This window comes from Ornithorhynchus anatinus, chromosome 18, assembly GCF_004115215.2.
Source record: "Ornithorhynchus anatinus isolate Pmale09 chromosome 18, mOrnAna1.pri.v4, whole genome shotgun sequence".
Taxonomy (NCBI): domain Eukaryota; kingdom Metazoa; phylum Chordata; class Mammalia; order Monotremata; family Ornithorhynchidae; genus Ornithorhynchus; species Ornithorhynchus anatinus.
Genome location: NC_041745.1, coordinates 4,915,773 through 4,932,469, shown reverse-complemented (window position 1 = coordinate 4,932,469; position 16,697 = coordinate 4,915,773). Strand labels below are relative to the sequence as shown.

General features: G+C 45.7%; 1 protein-coding gene across 4 annotated transcripts in view; it reads right to left on the bottom strand.

Annotated features, from left to right (window-relative positions):
- KCNJ15 (potassium inwardly rectifying channel subfamily J member 15) overlaps positions 1–16,697 on the bottom strand; it is a 297,724-nt gene that overhangs the window by 105,726 nt on the left and 175,301 nt on the right. For all 4 annotated transcript variants that reach the window (XM_039914668.1, XM_039914670.1, XM_039914671.1 and 1 more), the window contains one exon: positions 5,401–5,543. The gene's annotated coding sequence lies outside the window, so the exon portion shown is untranslated. The remainder of the gene's footprint in view (positions 1–5,400; positions 5,544–16,697) is intronic.

The window sequence follows — 16,697 nt, the reverse complement described above, 5'->3', positions numbered from 1 at the left end:
AGGAAGCCTTCCCTCTGCTGCCAAACACCCTACTTTTCCTCCCTACTGCCTTACCTGTACATTAAGTCCCACCCCATAAGCACTTTTCATCTTTCCCACTAATCCCCATGGCACTTATGTACACATCCTGACACTAGGCTACTTTCGTTCCTGTCCTTAATGTCAATGTCTGTCTCCTTTTTTAGGCTGTTAGCTCCTTGAAGGCAGGGAAGGAGTCTACCAGCTCTATCGTACTCTCCCAAGAGTGTACTACAGTACAGTGAACAAAGTAAGTGCTTTGTAAATACCAGTGACTGATGGATTATTGAATTTTTTTTAACCAAAGGGACTGTTCTCGGGTAGCCATGTTGTTTTCTGTTTGTGAGGATTATTATTTTGGGGAGCTATTTATAAGCTTCCCGAGGGCGGGAATCCCGACCTCTTACACTGTTTCACTCTCCCAAGTGCCTGTTACAGTGCTCTGTACACAGTAAGCACTTCATTAATACCACTGATTGACTAATTACTTAGTTGGACTGGCAAACCTGGAAAAGGATTAGTTTCCAGTCCTCCCTTTCTCTGACTATGGTTGTAGCAAATTTCTCTGAACACCGAGTGACCAATCAAATACCTTGACGATGGAGAAATTTCAGGACCTAGAGAATTCTAAGCAATTAACGCCAGCCCCTCAGGGAGCCAGTGAAGGGGTCAATGAATTTAACCTGTTGGATCCACCCAGCCACAGCCGTTCCTTGGTCTGTAGCATCGACTCTGATATTTTGAGGGCCAGAGACTGAACAATGTACGTCACTGATTCGAAAAGTACTCATTAGCTAAATAAAATGCCTGTTGAGCCATTTCTTCACTAGGTTTGTAGATTCCAAGTTCAATGTTAATGTGTCAAAAAAAGTGTGATTTGTACTCAGTCACATTTATTTTCAGTAGGAACAGTTTGTTTCTGGAAAAAGCTTGTAAGTTGGTCCCTAGACCAACCAAGCAGCTGTCACCTTGATACAAAAAAGTCAGTGGTTATTAATAGAGCAAGATCCAACCTCACTCCCGACATTCCAATCTGAGAATGGGGCCCCCCCGGGGGCCTCCTTGGAAAGGCCCAGGCGTTCACGGGACGAAGGTGACTGCCTCACAGCAGCGCCCACGGCTGCAGATGGTCCAGAAATAATGGGGATGGACGGGGGCCGGGAGCTTGGCCAGGGTTGGCCGGAGATGCACAGGGAGCACCGTGGGAGAGGGCGGCAGTAGTGGTTGGGTAGGAATGGCACCGCTTCCCTGGGACCGGGGCGGGACCTACCCCTTGTGGGCCCAGAGGCCTGAGAGAGAAGTGGAACGACTCTGGAGGAAGAGTGGGATAGCGGGGGAAGGCAGGGATCCTCCTGGAGGGGACCTACTGAGTTCAGAGGGTCCGGGAAAACTTCCGTTCTATATCATTATGTTACACTTTATGGAAGGCAAGATGAGGTGGAATCGGAGGGGCTCTTTTCCTGCCGCAGGGCAGCCAGACGTATGTTGCCCGGCCTGGAGCTTGGCAACTTTTCAGAGGCTCAGAGCCAACCCATCCCAGTCAGAGTCTTGAGAAGCCACGATGCTGGGGTGGATTCTTGTGGATTGGGTCTTCAGGGGGTTGGGGAAGTGGGAGGGAAAAAGAGGATACGTGAAAGGGGAGCTTGACTATTTAGAAATAAAGGCATTATGCTGAATAAGGGAAGATGGGGGGAGTTAAGTTTTCAGTGTATTTTAATCAGCACTCGGTCTCCCTCCAATTGGTGAACAAAAGGCATATTTCCCAACCTCCTTTGCTCTTTTTTCCCCTCATCAAGGAGACAGATTAAAAACACCAGCCTGTCCCCTGTCCAATACAGATCTGGATGTCCTTATATTAGGTGTTTTTATTTACAGCACTCAGCTTCCATTCACTGTGGCTCCTGCAGTCAAGTTACATGTCTCAGAAGCGGTGTCCATGTTTAGAAAGACCTGGGAGGGGAAGGCAATGGTTCTGAAACTTCGGGAAGGGTTGGATCCCGCTGGAGCAGTTTTCTAGGCTAAGGCAGACTCCAGTGGGCTTCCTCAAAATTTGCTATGTTACAACATTGCACTGTGCTGCATGCCCCGCATAACATGTAATATCATGTGTGACTCCATGTCCAATCTACACTGAGGGCAATCAGGGGTCACCCTTGACTGACGTGGGCAACAAAGACCCTAAGACATTGATAGGTCAGCCCTACTCCCTTCCGCTATTGTCAGAAGGTCTTTCTCCCAGCGTGAGAACTAAACAGTGTTGACAGGAAAGGAAAGGAAACACTGTAGCCTTGTACACCTGCCCGGGCTACAGAGAAAGTCTCCCATGCAAAGTAAATGTCTGGGTCACGCTTTCCTGTTTCTCTGCCTTGGACTCCATCCCAGCAAAGCAACAGTGGGAGGGCCAGGCCTCCGGCCGGTCAGCTTGGCTAAAGGTAGACTACAGAACCCAGAAGCAAGGGAAGAAACCAAACCCCACAGAGAGGGATAGAGAGGTGGCTGCATTCCCAAATACCATCACGTTAAACTTCACTGGTCTCCAAGGTGGCACACTGAGAGTACATTCAGAAAAGCAGAAATCCGAAGTGGGCGATTTTCAAAGGATGAAACATTTGGTTAGCAAATATAGCCACTGCATTCGATTGCAAGTTCCTTGAGGGAAGAGATCGCATCTTCTATCTCTACTGTATTCTCTCAAGTGTTTAGAACAGTGCTCTGCACATAATAGGCACCCAAATACCATTGGCTGATTGACTGGGGATGGCACAATGTATCTACTTGGCATTATCAAGGCTCAAACACAGAATTTTCCTTAGGAAAAGCTCACCCAGCATCTGATAGTCTAGATTCCTTATTGAAAGGAGGGCTGGGAAGGACCCAGAGATTTGGGATTTGAACCTGCGGTTTCAGAGAATATGTCCACTGTTTTATTTCCTTCTTTTCAAGTACTAAATGTCTTGAATTTGCTCTCCTTCAAGCTGTGTTGTATTTCATCCTGCTCAAGGAATAAAACATGAACTAACCAGAGATAAATATATACAATGGAGCTGATGACTAGAATTCTAGGAATTACAGTACTGCATTCTCAAAGTATGTTAACTTGACAGGGATCCAAACATCATTATTGAGAGTCAAGCGAAACGAAAAATCTATCCCCCTTTCAACAGATAATGGGCACTGTCCAATTATAATGTACACAACATCATCGATCAGCAGGCCTAATTCTCCCCAACTCCCCCATTTTACTGGGCACAGACACTCGGGAGACGACTGTGTCCTGTGCTTGGTTCCCAAACTAGACAAGGATGTAGGGAAAATGTAGAGGGCTCAGAAGAGAGGAAGGGAACTAGGACTATTTACCCAGGAGGATAGAAGATTGAGGGGAGCTTACCACTCTCAAAGGGGAGACAGACAGAGAAATACCAAAATACATATACACTTATCCTGAGGCTGGGCATGAATAAATACTTCCAGGTCTCACAACCGAATGCAAAATTGGGTTTTACAACCGCTCTTTTAAATGAATCTTGCTGTCTCATAAGCATTACAATCTGCCACTCTCCCAAAGGACAAGCAGCACTAGTAACTAACCATATTATATAAATATACATTGGCAACATCGTGAAATCTGTGCACTAGAGCATCCTGTCAGGACAAAATCTTTGAGAAGCTACCTATGAAAATATTTTTTTTTCCCCTTTGAAATCTAAGGTGTTTCTGTTGATCACACACAGTTAATTTCATCTCGGCATCACAGGAGACAAGAGGAGTTGAGTGTGATTTACGCTATCACACTATAATGTTCCATCGCCTTAGTTAATTTACGGTTTAACAGGAAATCAAAGCCAGCTTCATCTCAACAACATGGCGCTGCAAATAACTGTCGACGCTGGAGATCAGGGCCCTCCGAGAGTTGAATCATGTGTGACAGAGAAGAGTGAAGAAACTGTCTGTGTTTCCCCAGAGTAAGAGTCAATTATCTGTGGGCATTTCAAATCTACATGGAAAGAACCAATATTGCTAAATCCAAGGCTTGACTCCAGGGTCTTTGGGAGTGAACTCAAGGTGGTGGCCGATGAATCAGTCAGGCCCCCTCCTTCCCTAGGAGTGGAAGAGGAGTCACCCAAGTCCCTGTACAACCTTTAGAACACTGGGAAAATCATCCCCATTCCTCCCCAAGCACTGTTTGCATGGAGACATAAGGCTCCCAAAGACTGCTCTCTCCAAGGACTATTTGACTGTTGATGGTTCAATTCTGACTTGTTTTCACTGCTGACTGGATTACATTCTTATTGTTCTTGGCATCTGTCCCCCACCTTCTCTCTGCCCCCACCCACTCTACTTGGGTTATGCATCCTATATGGGCCAGAACAGAGATTTTCACAGCAAAGGTGCTTAACAAATGTCAGTAATAGGGGTAATATAGCAAGGACAGAGAAGAAAATAGGAGTCACTATTGCATAAATTAATTACAATCATTAGATAATAATCACAATTGTGATACTTGTTAAGGGCTTACTATGTACCAACCACTGTACTAAGTGTTGGGATAGATACAAGACAATCAAGTTGGAGACAGTCCCTGTCCCACATGGGGCTCTTAGTCTAAGTAGAAGGAAGAACAGGTACTAAATCCCCATTTTACAGATGAGGAAACCAAGGCCCAGAGAAGTGAGGTGACTTGCCTAAGTTCACACAGCAGACAAGAGTGGCAGAGCAGGGTAGAATCCAGACCCACTAACTCCCAGGCCTAGTTTCTTTCCACTAGGCCATGTTGCTTCTCTAATAATAAACTACTTGAGGTCAGAGATTGTGTCTTTTACCCTACCCTGCTCTCCCAAGTATTTGGTTCAGCCCTGCCCATAATAGGTTTCAATACACACTCTTGATTGATTGATGGGTTTCAGAACTGATGGACAGACCAGAGGGGAGTCACAGTGCCTGGCTCTGTTAGCGGTAGAGTATTCATTAGCTGTGTGCTTTGTTAGAGTAATTATTAAGTGCCTGTGTGCAAAAGCACTGTAATAAAATCTGGGGAAAAATTCAGGTGAATCAAACATGGTCTCTGGCCCCCAGGGAACTCACGGTCCAAGAAAGCTAAAGATGCTCATTTCCAAACTGACCTCACAAACACCCACATCTCATAATGTTTAGCTGGCATTTGAAAGTCCGAGAAGCTGCTGCACGTGAATATTCCGGAGATGAAACTAACCCCAATGAGGCATAAAATTGGGGCTCGGAGTTTACCATCAGAGTAAAACAAGGTGCCACCAAGTGACCAATATCCATCAGGAGCTGGTGCTTTGATTTTGACAGGCAGACGGCCCCTGGGGTCCAATAATTGCCCCAGACAGTTGTGATCTGGTCACTAACTTTATCCCTTACCTCAATGACTTCCCCAGGGAGAATGCCGTGGAAAGCGTCGCTGAGCCTCTGGGCTTCTGCAGGAGCTGAACAGCCTCCGTTCTGTTCCCAGGAGAAATGGCTGGATATGGCCCAATCCCTTTGGCGGGAATCTGGCCTCGCTGCTGAGGAAAGGTCATCAGAAGGGTCTGTCAGTGTCAACGGGGGGTAATTACTGCATGCTGACTGAGTTCTAAGCACTGTGCATAGCAATTGGGAAAGTACAACTGAAGCAGTGTGGCCCACTGGGAGAAGCACTTGCAGGGGAGGCACAGGACCTGGGTTCTCATCCCGGCTGTGCCATGTGCCCGTTGTGGGACCTTGGGCAAGTCACTTAACTCTTCTATACCTCATTTTCCTCCTCTGCAAAATGGGGACTCGATACTTGTTCTCCCTCCTTCTTTGGCTGTGTCCAATTCAATTATGTGGTACCTACCCCAGCGCTTAGGATAGTGCTTGGCACAGAGTAACTGTTTAACTGATACCCACCATTATTATTATCATTATTATTATTTTCATCGAGACTTACAACCTGCTCCCCTATAGAATGCAAGCTTCTTATGGGCAAGGACCACCTCTGGTGCGGCGGTTATATTATCCCAAGTGTTTAATACAGTGGATTGAAGTTAGTGGGCCCTCAAAAAACACCACTGACCCCTTGTTTCCTCTACTCCCTTCTGTGTTGCCCTTCCACTTGGATTTGCACCTTAATTCACCCCTCCCTCAGCCCCAAAGTTCCTATATACGTCCCCTTAATTCATTTATTTATATTCACGTTTGTAACCCCAGTTAGACTCTAAGTTTATTGTGGGAAGAGCACATATCTACCAACTCTTTCATATTGTACTCTCCCAAGAGCTTAATACAGTGCTCTGCACACAGTAAGAGCTCAATAAATACGACTGATTGGTAAACACAAACGACGTAGGGAAAGACGACACGGTTTCTGTCATGGGGAGCTACAGTAATTAGGTGGAGTCCTCTGAAAGTTTTGACGAGCGAGTGGATGGAGGGAAACAAGGGGATATGAAAAATGTAGATTTTTCAACAAAGCCTCTGACAAAGTCGCTAAATGACAAATAATCCTCTTTATCAACTACCAAAGAACAGAAAACTCTGTGTGAAACTAGCAAAACAATTTTCTTTAAAACATTCTTTAGAAGGAGATGTTAAAACTGAATGTAGTTTGGTAACGAGAAAATGGTCCCTCTGAGGGCCCGAGCTGGAGAAGCAGCATGGCCTAGTGGATAGAGCATAGGCCTGGGAGTCAAAAGGACCTGAGTTCTAAACCTGGCTCTGCCACTTGTCTGTTGTGTGACCTTGGGTCAGTCAGTTCACTTCTCTGCGCCTCAGTTACCTCACCTGTAAAATGGGGATTAAGACTGTTCAGCCCAATGTAGGACAGGGATTGTATCCAACCTGATTAGCTTGTATCTACCCCGGCGCTTAGTACAGTGCTTGGCACAAAGTAATCACTTAACAAATGACATTAAAAAAAGAGCTGGGGTAAGAGCCGTGAAATGCTCCTGGTGGACAAGTATGCAGAGAAACATTATCAGGGAACCACGGCAAATGGATCTCCAATATACAGGCAGCATTAGACAACCTAGAAGAGAGTCTCTCACTGACTGTGCTGGAGACCCAGGTGATTCAGGTGATCTCATCTTTCCACTTTATCTGTCTGACCTGTCCTCAGAAAGGTAGCCATATTGAATGTTCTTGGACAGAGACACCTTATCTAAGTGGAGTTGCTTGGGAAAACTTTGTGAAATGGACACTGCCTCCAGTCTTTCCCTGTCCCTATTTTCTCATGCTTAACCCCATCAACTGTGGCCTGTGCCATTTTTATAAACTAAAATCACCCTCTCATTGGCCTGCCACATACCTGCCAGGACTTCCCCTAAAAACAAAAACTCCCAGGAAAACCAAGGTGAAATGGGAAGACAAGAGAAGCCCAGCCTAGCAATTGCCTGATTTTCATCAGAGCCATTGCCTGATTTCCATTAGGCTCAAGGTCAAGCAGCACCTACTGCTCTCAAAGCACTTGCTATCCCCAAGAGGTGGGTCAGTAACATGGAGGGTTTCAAAATGGAGAGGACGAATGGTGTAGATCCAGACAAAACCTCCAGCCAACCCAAGCCTCCTACTTCAACCCCTTCAGCCATGGGGCCCTCAGTGATTTAATGAAAAAGAGAACTCCGATCCAGAGTCCTAATTAGTCCCGGGAGCCTGCGAATCCTCCTTTCTCGTGGATTTTTCTGTACTTGCGGGCTGGTGGGCTATTATTAAACATTAGAGCAGCCAAATAAATATGATAAATATGGAGAGGCTGCTGGAGATGGGCAGAGCAGCAGGTCTGCTCAAATTTACAAATTGTAAATGACAAGTGAGCAGCAGCACCCAGCATGCCCAGGGACATGGCCAATTTGCTCACTCAGCTCTTCTCATCTTCTACTTTCCACCTTGGTTTTTCTTCCCTTGCCAGACAGACCCTTATCTGACTTGGTTCTTTAGCTCTTCTCTGGAAAAAAAATAATGCTTTTAATCTGTTGTTGTTGTTAATGGTATCCATTGAGCACTTACTATGCGCCAGGCTCTGTAATAAGCACTGGAGTAGATACAAACTCATCAGGTTGGACCCAGACCCTATCCCACATGGAACTCACAGGCTTAATCCCCATGTTATAGATGAGGGTACTGGGGCACATAGAAGTTAAGTGACTTGTCCAAGGTCCCACAGCGGACAATTGGCAGAGCCAGGACTGGAACCCAGATCCTTCTGACTTCCAGGCCCGTGCTCTATTCAATAGGCAAAGCTGCTTCTCTGTCAGCTGCGGGGCCCTGAGCAATTTCCAGTTGCTGATTTTAAGCCTGATAATTCAGACTTATTTTCAACAGTCACGAGATGATCCTTAAAAGGACACAACACCCATGCTGGCTTCAGGGGCAGAGGACAATTGGTGGTGTCCCTAATAATTCTGGTATTTGTTAAGTGCTTATTTTGTGCTAAACCCTAGGATAGTTACAGGATAATCGGACTGGGCACAGTCCCTATTCCACATCGGGGTCTCGGTCAAAGGGGAAGGGACAACAGGTATTTAAACCCCGTTTAAAAATGATGGAAGTGAAATACCATAAAAAAAAGATGCCCCATCCCAGAGTTTCCCTAGTGGCTCATGAAATCAATCAATCGTGCTTAGTGAGAGCTTACTATGTGCAAAGCACTGTACTAAGCATTTGGGACAGTACAACAGAATTACATGGCACTTTCCCTGCTCATAATGAGCTTACAATATAGAGGGGGAGACAGACATTAATATGAATAAATAAGAAATTTATAATATATAATTTAAAGATATGTACATAGGTGCTGTGTGGTTGGGGGTGGGGCAAATATCAAATGCCCAAAGATCACAGATCCAAGTGCACAGATGACACAGAAGGGAGAGGAAGCCAGGGAAAAGAAGGCTTAATTGGGGAAGGCCTCTTGGAGAAGATGTTGGAATTTGTTAAGCGCTTACTATGTGCAGAGCACTGTTCTAAGCGCTGGGGGTGATACAGGGTAATCAGGTTGTCCCACGTGAGGCTCACAGTTAATCCCCATTTTACAGATGAGGTAACTGAGGCACAGAGAAGTTAAGTGACTTGCCCAAAGTCACACAGCTGACAAGTGGCAGAGCCGGGAGTCGAACCCATAACCTCTGACTCCGAAGCCCAGGCTCATTCCACTGAGCCACGCTAATAATGCTCTGAAGGTGAGAGAGTGGTGGTCTGGCAGATATGGATGAGGAGGGAGTTCCAGGTTAGGGGGAGGACGTGGGAAAGGGGCCGGTGGTGAAACAGATGAGATCGGGGCACAGTGAGTAAACTGGTGCAAAAGGAGCAGAGTGTGTGGGCTGGGCAGGGGATTAGTGAGGTGAGGTAGGGTAGGGCAAGCTGATTGAATGCTTTAAAGTCGATGGTAAGGAGTTTCTGTTTGATGCCGAGGTGGACTGGCAGCCAATGGAGGTCCTTGCGTAGCGGGGAGACATGGACCGAACATTTTTGTTGATAAATGATCCATGAAGCAGGTGAAATATGGATTGGAGTGAGGATAGACAGGAGGTGGGAGGTCAGAGAGGATGCAGTAGCCCAGTTAGGATAGGATAAATGCTTGGATCAGCATGGTAGCCATTTGGAGGGAGAAGAAAGGGCAAATTTGAGCAAAGTAGAACTGACAGGAATTTGGTGACAGACTGAATATGTGAGTGGAATGAATCGGGGACAATGCCGAGATTACGGGCTTCTGAGACAGGGAATCTAACTAATGGCCTTTAAGGAGCCGCTGGGGCCACCTCCCCAATTGCCCCAAAGCCAGCAGTAACTGCAAAACAACCCAAAACTGCCCTGGGAGATGGCAAGATGCCTTTGGAGTAAGAAATCCATAGGTGTGACCACACTGAGCTGCAAAAATGAGACTGGGCTTCACCTATTTACACCATCACTTTAATCAATCAGTCAATTGAATTTCTCGAGTGTTTACTGTGTGCAGAGCACTGTACTAGACATTTGGGAGACTATAAAACAACAGAGTTGGTAGTCACGTTCTCTGACCATCACTTAGCACATAGCAGCCACTTGGTAAATGCCGTTACTAAATGTGACCCCTCGGAGATCCCCACTGTATGGGACTTCTGGTGTCAAGGAGGCATCCTTGGAATTCCCCTGTTGCTGTTCCAGCCAAGAAATAGTTTGTGGGCTTTTAGTTACCGGAGACAAAGATATTTTGTCTTGTCATGGGCAAAGAGACTCTCCTCAGATAAAGTCTGGGTCAAAAGAAGGCTCTTGGGAGGTCAGGAGAGGGTTTGGATTTGGCCATAGATGTCTGCTCATCTCTGCTTGAAACCCTCAGACTTTGGGTGAGTTTGGGTTTGTAAAGGGGACAACCTGATTCCCCTGTGTCTACCCCAGCGCTTAGAACAGTGCTCGGCACATAGTAAGCGCTTAACAAATACCAACATTATTATTATTATTAAAGAAAGAACATCAGGCCAGCAGTATTAATATTCAGAATGGGGGTTTATGTCTGAGAGACAGTAATGGGCTTTTTTTTAATTAACATCGATCTCACCCCTCAGAGAAGTGATTAGAGTTTAACTTCTACGATGGTTGTTACAATAAGGCGGAATGATGATTTCTACCTTCCTCCCGCCCCTACTGCCCCTGGGTTGTTAATCCAACATTTAAAGACGAAAATTGGAAAGATGGTATCCCATATGCAGCTCAGAGACTGTAAAAGTCCTCTGAACAGCCAGGAAAATAAATATTCTCAGAGTCACATCTTGCCATGTGGGTCACGAATCTACTAAACATCACCGCCCCAGCCGTTGGCAATCAATAATTTGAATCACGACTCTGGTCAGAAACAAATAGCTCCTCCTTCTACTCATTTGTTGCTTGCAACAACAAAGCCCCAAGATGATAAAGGACATTTCTCATTGTATTTCAAACCTGAGGCAACCTAATGCAGAGAGGGATAACTTAGCCTTGTTTCTGCATTTTATATGAATGTGTGCTCTGGCTCACTTGAAAAGAGAGTTATGCATTAGATTTTTCAAGGAAGTCATGTGAAAAGAACAGAATCATTCCACACCCCGTACCTCAAAATATACGTATGTTGCCTTCAGTAGGGATTTTCCAGGCTTCCCGAAGCCCCCATTAGAAGGGAATAAACACAGGATGCCAGCAGCCACAGTCACTGCCTTCCCGGCTTGGGCTTGTGCCCCACTTACATTTCTAAATTCTTAAATATTCAGTACACAAATAATCGCAAGGCTGATGACCCACAAGTTCCCTCTGCTCCCAAGGTGTGCCTTTGACACTGAGCAAGGGAAAAAAGTGTCAGGAGCATCAGAGAGGAATGCCAAGCTCCCATAGCATGGTGTGGTTAAAAGGCATATTTTCATGGCCTCAGTCCAACTAGAGAAGCAGCGTGGCGCAGTGGAAAGAGCATGGGCTTTGGAGTCAGGGCTCATGAGTTTGAATCCCAGCTCTGCCACTTGTCAGCTGTGTGACTGTGGGCAAGTCACTTAACTTCTCTGTGCCTCAGTTCCCTCATCTGTAAAATGGGGATTAAGACTGTGAGCCCCACGTGGGACAACCTGATTCCCCTGTGTCTACCCCAGCGCTTAGAACAGTGCTCTGCACATAGTAAGCGCTTAACAAATACCAACATTATTATTATTATTATTAACTAAGTCAACTAAGCCCTCATTTCCTCTTCCTCCTCTTCCTTCTGCATCGCCTTTGCACTTTGGCTTTGCTTCCTTTTTTTCGCCCCTCCCTCAGCCCCACAGCACCTATGTACTTATCTGTAATTTATTTATATTAATGTCGGTCTCCCACTCTAGACCACAATCTCACTGTGGGCAGGGAACGTAGCTACTAAGTCTGTTATATTATACTCTCTCAGGCATTCAGTACAGTGCTCTTATGTTCTTACTTTCCTTGGAAAAATAGCATTACTGGGAAAGCATCTGTGAACGGCTTTGTTCTGCGCCCAGGAGTGCCTTTGAGCTTTGATTTTTAAATGGATTTCCAAGCTAAATGAAGATGCCCCTAACTCAACGTAATGGGGTGTTTTGTGCTTGAACATTACTGGATATTAGAACTCATCAGAGGACCGTTCTTCTTCATTTGGACTCATTGTAGAGCCACTTGGAGTCGGAGATCTGGGTTCTGATCCCAGTTCTACCAAATGTCTGCTGTGTGACCTTGGGCAAATCACTTAACCTCTCTGTGCCTCAGTTTCCCCAACTGTAAAATGGGGATTAAATACCTGTTCTTCCTCCTACTTAGACTGTGAGCCCTGTGGGGCCAGGGAATGTGTCCAACCTAACTTGTGACTACACCAGTGCTTACAGCAGAGTTTGACACATACTAAGTGCTTAACAAATACCATAAAAGATAAATTAGACTGATAATGAATACTAAAATAGTATACGAAAATAGACAACTTATTAATGGTACTGCTGCACGGTAAGATTTCTGGTTGGACATGCTCTGCCTGTCCTCCATGATTTCCGACCACCTCCAGCAGACCAAGAGTGGACGGTGTTATAAATGGGGGATGCAAATCAGTTGCCCCGGTGGAGAACTCTGATCTTTGAACCTGTCACTCCTGGTTAACCACATTCTGGCTTGGGGATCGACATTTTTTTTGTTGTTGTTTTTGCAGAAAGAAAATCCCAGGTGGATGGATCATTGTTCTGACTTAGCTTGGAATTTCTTATGTTCTTATTTTCCTTAGAAAAATAGCATTAATGGGAAAGCATCTGTGAACAGCTTTGCTCTGTGCCCAGGAGTGCTTTTGAGCTTTGATTTTTAAATGGATTTCAAAGCTAAATGAAGATGCCCCTAACTCAACGTAATGGGGTGTTTTGTGCCTGAATATTTCTGGATATTAGAACTCATCAGAGGATTGTTCTTCTTCATTTGGACTCATTGTAGAGCCTCAGAGTTGTTTAACCCTCTTGGGTAGGCATGGTTATTTTCCCACTTCTCACTCTAATCACAGTTAAGCTTTTTTCTAAGGGAAACTGATGGCTGAACTTTGCCACGATTAGAACTAATTTATCCTCTATGTTCATAATTATGGTGGTAGTGATGTATTTACTCTACCGTAATGAACTCTCCCAGAATCGCCGACATGGAAACATTCGCTTGGCAAAGCTTGGTCGGTCTCAGGGGAAAACCACAGACAACTTCCAGATTCTCCGTTTCAACACCCAGTCTGAGCCCCATAAACCTTCTTCACTCATCTGCTGTCGTGAGGTGTCGGTCGCAACTGCCCGACGCCCCACGGCAGCAGATGAGTGAAGAAGGTTTACGTACTTGTAATTCTGGAGAGTTTGCCCCTGGGGGTGTTGGCAATGAAAAAGTCAATCAATACTATTTATTGGACACCTAACTGCGGGTGGTGTCCTGAAATAAACAGTTAAGGGGCCACAACAGACTGACTCAGTCCCTGCTCTCAAGGAACTTATAATCTAGTGGGACAGATGGATAGGCACAAGCAATTTATACATAGTCAGAAGAAGAAAGGGAAATAATGTTATCACTGCTGATAGCCAGAGTGTGGAAGGATAAATAAATAAATAAGCATGAGCACATGCCAGTTGAAACATACACATAAGTGTTGAAGATGGTTAGAGGAAAGATTCAACCTGCAATATATTCAATGCAATGCACTGTACTAAGCATTTTGGGAAGTAGAGTGGAGGCATAAGGCCTATTGCCCGTCCATGAGGAATTACACTGTAATGATGAAACAATCAGGAAATGCCTCCTGAAGGATGTGGGGACTCAGGAGGACGACTTCCTATTTCCAAACAGCCAGAAAAGAATGTTCAGCAGCATGGCTCAGTGGAAAGAGCCTGGGCTTCTGAGTCAGGGGTCATGGGTTCGACTCCCGGCTCTGCCATTTGTCAGCTGTGTGACTGTGGGCAAGTCACTTAACTTTTCGGTGCCTCAGATACCTCATCTGTAAAATGGGGATTAACTATGAGCCTCACGTGGGACAACCTGATTACCCTGTATCTATCCCAGCGCTTAGAACAGTGCTCTGTACATAGTAGGCGCTTAACAAACACCAACAAGCACCAGCAGGTGACGAGACCTTCCTGAAAATCCAGCTGCCTGTGAATGCTGCTAGGGAGAGGCAAGGGCACCTTGGCTTGGGAAAGAGCAACGGCCAAGGCCCCGGTGCAGTGCCTCGCTGCTGCCTTGCTTCTGCTCTGGCAAGGAAACCCACACCCTCTGTTCTCCCCATCTGCATTTTCAGAGGAAGCTGGCATCCGAGGCTGCATGGAACCATCTGGACGGCAGGGCTCCCCACGGAAGGCTGTTAACGCGGGGGCGGCTGGCACTGCCGGGAGCATCCAGGGGCAGAGCGGACCGAACGGCGGGGCACTGTGGCCGTCAGTGGCACCGGTACCGGGGACCTGGGGAAGTGGTGGTGCTGAAAATTGGAGGGCATCTTCCGGGAGGAAGATTGACCCCAGAGGGAGATGGAGGACTGAGAGATCCACCCGTGCTCTCTAGAGCCTGTTGGCTTTTTTGGATCAACTGCTCTTTCGGGGTCCTGCAGAGCCCTGTTCACTCCCAGCCGGAGTCTTACAAAGACTACAAACCCTTCCTTCTTGGTTCCAAAAACTGTAGTTGGACAGAGAGTGAGACAAGCTGAGTACCTACTGTGCAAAGAATACTGTACTAAATTCTTGGGAGAGGACTACCAAGCGATTCATGAACTGTTCTCAGTTTCAAGCCTTCAGGACCACATAACTGTTGGGATTGGAAGTGACGGATGAAGAATTTTTTTTTATGGTATTTCTTAAACGCTTACTGTAGAGATGTCTTTGAATAAAGATCTCGCTTTTTAGCCCATTTTGAAAAAGGCATCACTTTTTGTCTGTGATCCCTCAATACTATATTTCATTCCTCATTTCCACCTAACTTCTATTGTCCCGAAAATGATGTGAGTTAAATGGAAAGAGTCGCTCTCGGTGAAGGATGAGAAATTTGTGTTCTGAGCAAGCAGACAGGAGCCAGGTCATCCCGTTAGGTTCACAGAGCACGTTTGTGTCGGGTATAGAGGCAACTCACATTCCCTAGCTTAATATCAAGCAATTAAAATATCATTAGCTAAAAAGGAAAGGCATATGTCTCCTGGCCAAAACACAATCATCACCACAAAAACTTTAGGAAAGGTGCATCCTGGGTGACTCAGAAAATGATGTCAAATGCATTGAACTCTGGGCTTTCTGCTGCTGTTGGATTACGATATCTCATTTTCATCGAAGTGGCTGTCTAATCATCAGGGACACGTTATGTCCTGGGTAGACTGCTTGCTTGTGCTTTGTACAAGGAAAGAATGAGGCGGCATTAAGCAATGACCTCTGGATTATCTGTCCTAGGAAAGGGAGGGGAGAGTTGAGGCCAGTATAGGGCCATAGACATTCAGATCCACCGCCTTTGCTTTTCCAGGAAAAACGGGGAACATGTGACTTGCAAGTGCTGTACTCATTAGTTGCTCGATAAATACCTCTGATGGTTTCGGGGGTTGGAATGATCCAGTGTGGGTGGAGACAGGAAGGATGCTAGGAGAGCATCTAAAATTCTGCGGGGGCTGACTGGACCAGTGTTTCCTATGCACAATCAGGCTCCCTGGATCAAATACTCAACCTTCTGAGTGATGATAGAGTGGTAACCTGGGTGTGTTTGCTGCTTTATATAGGTGGCAAATTGCAGGTTACACAACCTTGAATTTTATGGTTTGATGGCAGAGTTGTAATGATACAAGATATTATTAGAGAAGTTTGTCTCATGTGGGAGACTAAGGGGCATTTGCTCTCTATCCATGGTATAATAATCATTAGTATTAATGGGAAGTAGCTGAGTGGATTAGAGGAGCAATGTAGCATTGAGTGTTTTAAAAGCCCTCCAATCCACAAACAAATTTCTTCAAAAGCATGGAACTAAGTAAGCATCCATTGGCAGAGAATGATAATGCTGTAGCTGCTGCTCTCTTGGACTTATTCAGCACCTCCTTCATGACAGCTGAGCTCTCACCTGTCCTTAGGAGAGGGGGAAAATGCTATTGCGTCCATTCTGCAAATGAGGTTAAATTATGCAGTTATTGATGATTTGGGAGGCAGCGCCAGCCTGCTGCAAAGAGCAGGGGTCTGGGGGTTGGGAGACCTGGTTTCTAAGCCTCACCCCACCACTGTCCTAACTTGTGACCTTGTGCAAGTCACTTAACCTCTCTGGACCTCAGTTTCCTCATCCAATAAACCGGGATGAGATACCTTTCATTCATTCAATTCATTCAAAAGTATTTATTGAGCTTTTACTATGTGCAGAACACTGTACTAAGCACTTGGAATGAACAAATCGGTAACAGAGACAGTCCCTGCCCTTTGACGGGCTTACAGTCTAATTGGGGGAGTCGGACAGACAAAAACAATAGCAATAAATAGAATCAAGGAATAGGAATACCCGTTCCATCCTCCCTCTTAGAATGAAATCTGAAATCACATCTCCTCCAGGAGGCCTTGCCTCATTAATTTCTACTCTCCCCAGCCTATATCCCGTCACTTCCAGGGAAGCAGCATGGCCTAGAGGTAAGAGTATAGTCCTGGGGATTAGAGGATCTGGTTCAATTCCCAGCTCCACCACTTGCCTGCAGTGTGACCTTGGAGTGCTTTCTGGTCTTTAGTTAAGGCTGAAGAGGTTTAGCATTG